General features: G+C 34.0%; 1 long non-coding RNA gene across 1 annotated transcript; it reads left to right on the top strand.

Annotated features, from left to right (window-relative positions):
• The first annotated feature begins 3,670 nt into the window (after positions 1-3,670).
• Positions 3,671-5,066, top strand: LOC122196806 (uncharacterized). Its single transcript, XR_006188883.2, has 2 exons — positions 3,671-4,567; positions 4,729-5,066. It is a non-coding gene; the product is annotated as an uncharacterized LOC122196806 (long non-coding RNA).
• The last annotated feature ends 711 nt before the right edge of the window (positions 5,067-5,777 follow it).

Genomic DNA, 5,777 nt, shown 5'->3' with positions numbered 1-5,777 from the left:
TGATGTGAAAACATGATTGGGTAGGTGTTAGAATGAAATTTATTAAAATTTCACGAGTAGATATTCGACAGCTCACTAGTTGTCCCTATTTTGCAGGTTTTCTCTAAACTACTGGGTTCATGACTTATACTAGGTTTAGGTTTAGGGTTCACAAGGATTTCTTTGCATATCCTAATTAAAAGTACTTCAACATACGTGTGTTTAATAAGAAACACACAAGTTACTACTCATGTTTCCTGGATTCCATTCCTCGTTCCTATCATGATTACTTTGAATCTATTTGTCGCCTCTTGGTTCTTCAGTCATGGGCAGTTTCACCATCTTCAAAACAAGCTTCTCTTTAACTGGTGCTTGTTCTAATTTATGTATCTCATTTCCATGAGCATCTTCATTAGTTATTCCTAAGTCTTGGCATGAACGAAGTCAAGGCTTATGACTTCCGTATAGTAGTGCTACATGGTATAATTTGTGTTCTTAAAAGTATAGGTGACCTTCTTTTGAAATTGGATGGTTCAAACACAAGACATATAGTTCACAACAGAACGAATTTGACTGATTGAATACCTAAGTCGAATTCAAAAAGATTCGCGAATGGGCGTATTTTTGCAAGGTATTCATGAGATGTCTAACAGAAGTATTCGTAGATTATCCTAGCCGAGAAATTAGCATTCCGAGATAAACATTGGACATGGTTTCTATTTAAGATACTTATAGTTTCATGAGTATTTGAGGTAAATATTTGCCAAATATTCGTAAGTGTTCCCTAAAATTTTGAGAGTTCTAAATGTTATGGATTCCAAGTGTTTTAGTCTACCAACAACCGAATCCATGCTTGATTGTGCATCGGTCTAACCATAATAAAACATAGGTGATTAGACCACGTCTAGTTGTGGTTTGGCCCACGTACAACCAACTTAGCTAAGGTGTTTGACCTAAAACCTTGCATTATATTAGCAATCAAGGGTTCGAGTTTATATAACTCTATATTTGTAGGTTAAGAAAAATACCTAACCTAAGAAAGTAATACCTAGGCTATAGTCGCGCTTTCCTAAGAAGGTACTAGTTCGTTATAGTCAATAGCTCTGATACCAATCTGTCACACCCTCAACCGTCGGCGGAAATGCCGAGGTGCGCTATGTAAATCAGTAATCATAACTATGAACATACATTGAACAGTACAAATATAATCTTCTATTATTAATGAATTAGACATTACATTGACAAGATCGTTGCTAAATCGAGACACATGCCTAACAATCGACATTTACAAATGTGTACTAAAATAATGGAAAGTCTTTTGAGCGAACCCTTCCGATCTGTTAAATAACCTGAGAACACATGCATTTAAAATACGTCAACAAAAATGTTGGTGAGTTCTACATGTTTTGACACAAAGTATTTTTATAACCAAAAGTGTTTTTGTAACAATGCTCTCGTTAACCAGCTTTTCTGAATATGCGTCTTTCAATCAGAAGTATAAAAACAAAATGAGTTTAAAAAGTGTATTTATACTCATTTAAAAATATCGTTTGCTCAAAACCAAAAATAAACATTTGTTGAATATATATATATATATATATATATATATATATATATATATATATATATATATATATATATATATATATATAAGTAACTCAAACTTAATAATAAATCTTTACGGTTATCATGACCAAAAATGTTTTTATATAAAGATTTTGAATACCAATTTATATAACAGAAAACCATACCACTCTTTGTGAAAATATAAATATTAAATTTACTCTTGAAACATTGTACACGCATTTGTATAGTTTATATGTAAAACTCATATGTTTCAATTTGTAAACTTTGTAAATTCGTTTCGTGGTATTATTTAAGTATTATCTTACTTGATTTAGAAACCGACACTTAACCAGTGTGGCAAACTCTTCCCACATAAATATTGTGTTTTCGTGTAACAACAAAGGGTTTATATAAATAAATTATTCATTGTTAGTTAATAAACCTCGTTCAGTTGTGTCATGATATTAATTAAGTATTATATGACTTAATTTCTATTATTGACACTTATCGTTTTGAGTCACAAACTATCCCACTACCTACAGTCTCTTTCAACTAGGATCACTGAACGAAAACCCCATATAAACCCAATATCGATTCTATACGGTAACAAGGCAAATCTGGGATCTATGACGAGGTCATAACCGAATTGTGACGAACACCTCTGTACCAGCACTTACAAGTTTTAGCGCTGAAAGTCCACACCGAAGTTTGCTCATCCTCAGGGAATTTATCGTGTAGGAAACGCCAACGCCCAAACTTCGACTCGTCAACCGATGGTTGTAGCTAACAGTCGGTGGCGGGATGTAAACCTATATAAGTATGAGATCCTAAACTTATACCTGACGTTCGTCGTTCCAATACGAATTAATGATTATGACACAGAAGAATTTCCACTAAGATGTACGATCTTAGAATTGTGACAAACATATCCCATGCAGCTTAGGAAATTATCCTAACTCATAAAGCTTTTAGAACAAACGTAGCTCATATAGAACGTCCTGTGGGTGTGATGGATCCTAACACTATGTCCATGCATCCTAATCCTAACTTCCCATTATAAGATATCAGAGACCTATAATTATTTGGTGTTTAGGCATAACTATTGATTGAAGTCTTATGGTATTTATGATTCGTAAGACTTAACATATCTCCAAATTTTATTATATGTCGTGACGAAATTTGGACAACAAAATGACTGTTTTGATAATATTTTCCAGGTTTCAACCAACGTGAAACCATCAACTCCATAATATTAATAATTCATGAGATTAATACAATATAATATATCACAAATAACGACCCTTAAGTTCTGAAGGTTATCTTGTTATTTATCGCAATAAAATCCTTAACTTATTAGAATTAGTTATATTTTTATATTTAAAAAAACTATTAATAATTTTTACATTCATTTTTACACAATTTATATATATTAAAAGTTAAGTTTAAATAACTTTAAACTAATAATTATAAATTTTCACAATCTTGGTCTTCCCATTTAGTATGACAATGAACTAACTTTTTATACTCGAATAATATTTTTCATCATTTGCATATCTTGTCATATTTTCATACTTCCAGTCGATGCTTTAACTCATACATATTAAAATCGTCATCTTTGTGATTTACGATACCAACTCGTGTTATTATAGTAATCTACATAAAACCTTGTGATTTTTAATATTATTAATTAATATATTACAACGAGGAATAGTTATGTCATTTAAAGCATTCTACTATAGTTTATGGGATTTATTGAAGATTTATACATTTTAGATTTTCTATTTCATAAGTGTTTGACCAATATCAAAATATGATGTTATTTTAACGTATAAAAATATTTAAATCCTCAAAATTTAACTAAACACACATGTATTTTCCCCCCAAATATTAAAGTAGTAAAAGTGTGAGTTCAAGTTGTTCGGATTCAGTTTGTTTGAGAAGTGTGGAGTGAGAAATCGCAAGCCCATCATTCTTGAATTTTTGAAATACTTTCGGGTCCATTTCGTAAAGAAATTGAACTATCGGGGACTGATCTGGTAAAAATAATTTCAAAAGAGGGGCTAAAAATGTTTTTTTATTTAAAGTTTGAAGATTGGGATTCATTTTGTTAAAAATAACCAAAAGTTTGAAGATTATGATTCATTCCGTTAAAAATAACCAAATGAAGGGCTGTTTGTGGATAAATGGAATCACCTTTTGGGAACCGGGGCCGAATTTGAATAAAGAATTTTACAGTGGGGGCAATTTAGTCATTTTATAAAATGACTTCAACTTAGGGCTCATAAGCCCCCGTCTCTTTTGTTTTGATCGGGTAATGGATATGAATTGCTCCCAAAGTAAGTCACAAATGAACAGATGAACAAGGGCAGTCGATCATAGACGCGAAGGGGCAATCGGCGACCAGAAGGGAGCACGATGGTTCGTCGCTCGACTCGCAATCGGTGGCGGCCTCCGGGGTTCGACTAGGCTGAAGAAGGAGAAGTGTCGAAGCAGCGAGGCGGCTGTGACCTCGGACTAGAAGAAAGAGACGAAGCAGCGGGGCTGTTCGTCTTCGGTCTTGGAAGGAGTTGCGAAGGGATGGTCTCCGGGGTCGGCGAGGCTGAAGCAACGACGACGGGAAGAAACAGAGAGGATGCCGAGGTCTTTGTCTTCAACTGATCAGGGAAGAAACGAAATTGAAGAAGCAAACAGAGGTGGGGAATCGGAGTTGGCGAAAAAGCTCCGTCGAGGGAGGCAGAGCCGGCAGCAAAGGGCTGCTCCGGCGATCTCTTTTCTTTTCTGGTTCGATCGGCATCAACTCTCGAAGGAGGAGGAAGGACTTCGGTCCACTGCCTTTGTCTGATCGAGAAGAAGAATCCGGTTGGAAGCAGTCACAAGGGTGGTTCGATGGTGGTTGCAGATGGGAGTTGTAAGGCGGAAGGTGGGTGGCATGGGTGATGGAGGAAGCTGGCGACAGTAGCAGCTCGGGTGGGGCGGTTGGTTGGTTCAACTTCAACCTAAAATTGAACGGAATCAGTAACAGGTAACCTTCTTGCTTTATTTTCTTGTTTTTGTGATTTGGAATAATCCAACATGATGATGAAACGGGCAGAAGGGTCGATCAAGGGTGTTTTGTTGCTTGAGATTGACAGGAAGAAGATGAAGAACAATTGTATATGAGTTTGATGTTCTTGACAATTGCAGGTGGGAAGACTTTGAAAGAAAGGGGAAATAGAAGGTGGGTTTACTGTCTTCACCCAGATTTTGGAAGTCTTTTTGATGGATTTGTGGTACTTGGAAATCTTGGAAGGATTTTGAGAGCGCATTGTACTTATTGGTTCATGTGTGTAGAAGTGTGATGTATTGATTGTGTATAGTGTGATGCTTCCTGTATTATTTGTTTAATGCTTCCTGTATTATTGTATTTGTTTTAGATTTTGAAGGCAATAATGCATATGCACAATACTTATACACTCCTATATCAAGGTTTACCATGTATGATGGTAAGAAATATAAAGAGTTCGGGATTTGTATATAGTAAATGCTCGAATTGTCATAAATTCAATTAATTGGTATTTCAAATGATACATAACATACGTATAAATATGTATATATATTTAGTATTTTTATAGACTTTTAATTAGATAACATATACACATTGTGTTTAACATAATTGTCTATTTATTTGTTATATGTAATATGGATTTTATAAGAACTTTTGCCACTACATACTGTGTTTTTTTTTTTTAAATACGCTCTTCATATGTGTATGAATATAAATGCACACGATTTCTAAAATATTGAACTATTTTATTGTTAAGATTCGCAACCACCGAATTCGATTTCCAAACTATTTTCAACATGAATTACCAATAGTAGAAACCATGTCGAAGTCAAAATCTTAAGGTTTCATGCTTAATCTGGTATAATTCTATGGTTTTTATGCTACTGTTTCCCTATTGTATATTAATGTTTAAAATGAATTCGGATGAAAAATCATAACTCTTTCATTTCAAAATATATAAGTTTTTGAGCAATGAAGTATAATATCATTTAAACTTATTTAATAAACATTAGTGTATCGTATATTTGGTCTAGATTATAGCAACGCTCCCGATAACTGATCCTCAGTAGTTGACCCAAATTGTCAATTGTTACATTATCCCCCCGTTGAAAGGAATTTCGTCCCGAAATTTAACGTGTAGATAAAATATTATAAAACAATTGATGACATTTTCGTTTCGTTTGATCCA

This window comes from Lactuca sativa, chromosome 2 (assembly GCF_002870075.4).
Source record: "Lactuca sativa cultivar Salinas chromosome 2, Lsat_Salinas_v11, whole genome shotgun sequence".
Lineage (NCBI taxonomy): Eukaryota > Viridiplantae > Streptophyta > Magnoliopsida > Asterales > Asteraceae > Lactuca > Lactuca sativa.
The sequence above is the reverse complement of the archived record's forward strand: the minus strand, read 5'-3'. Positions and strand labels throughout refer to the sequence as shown.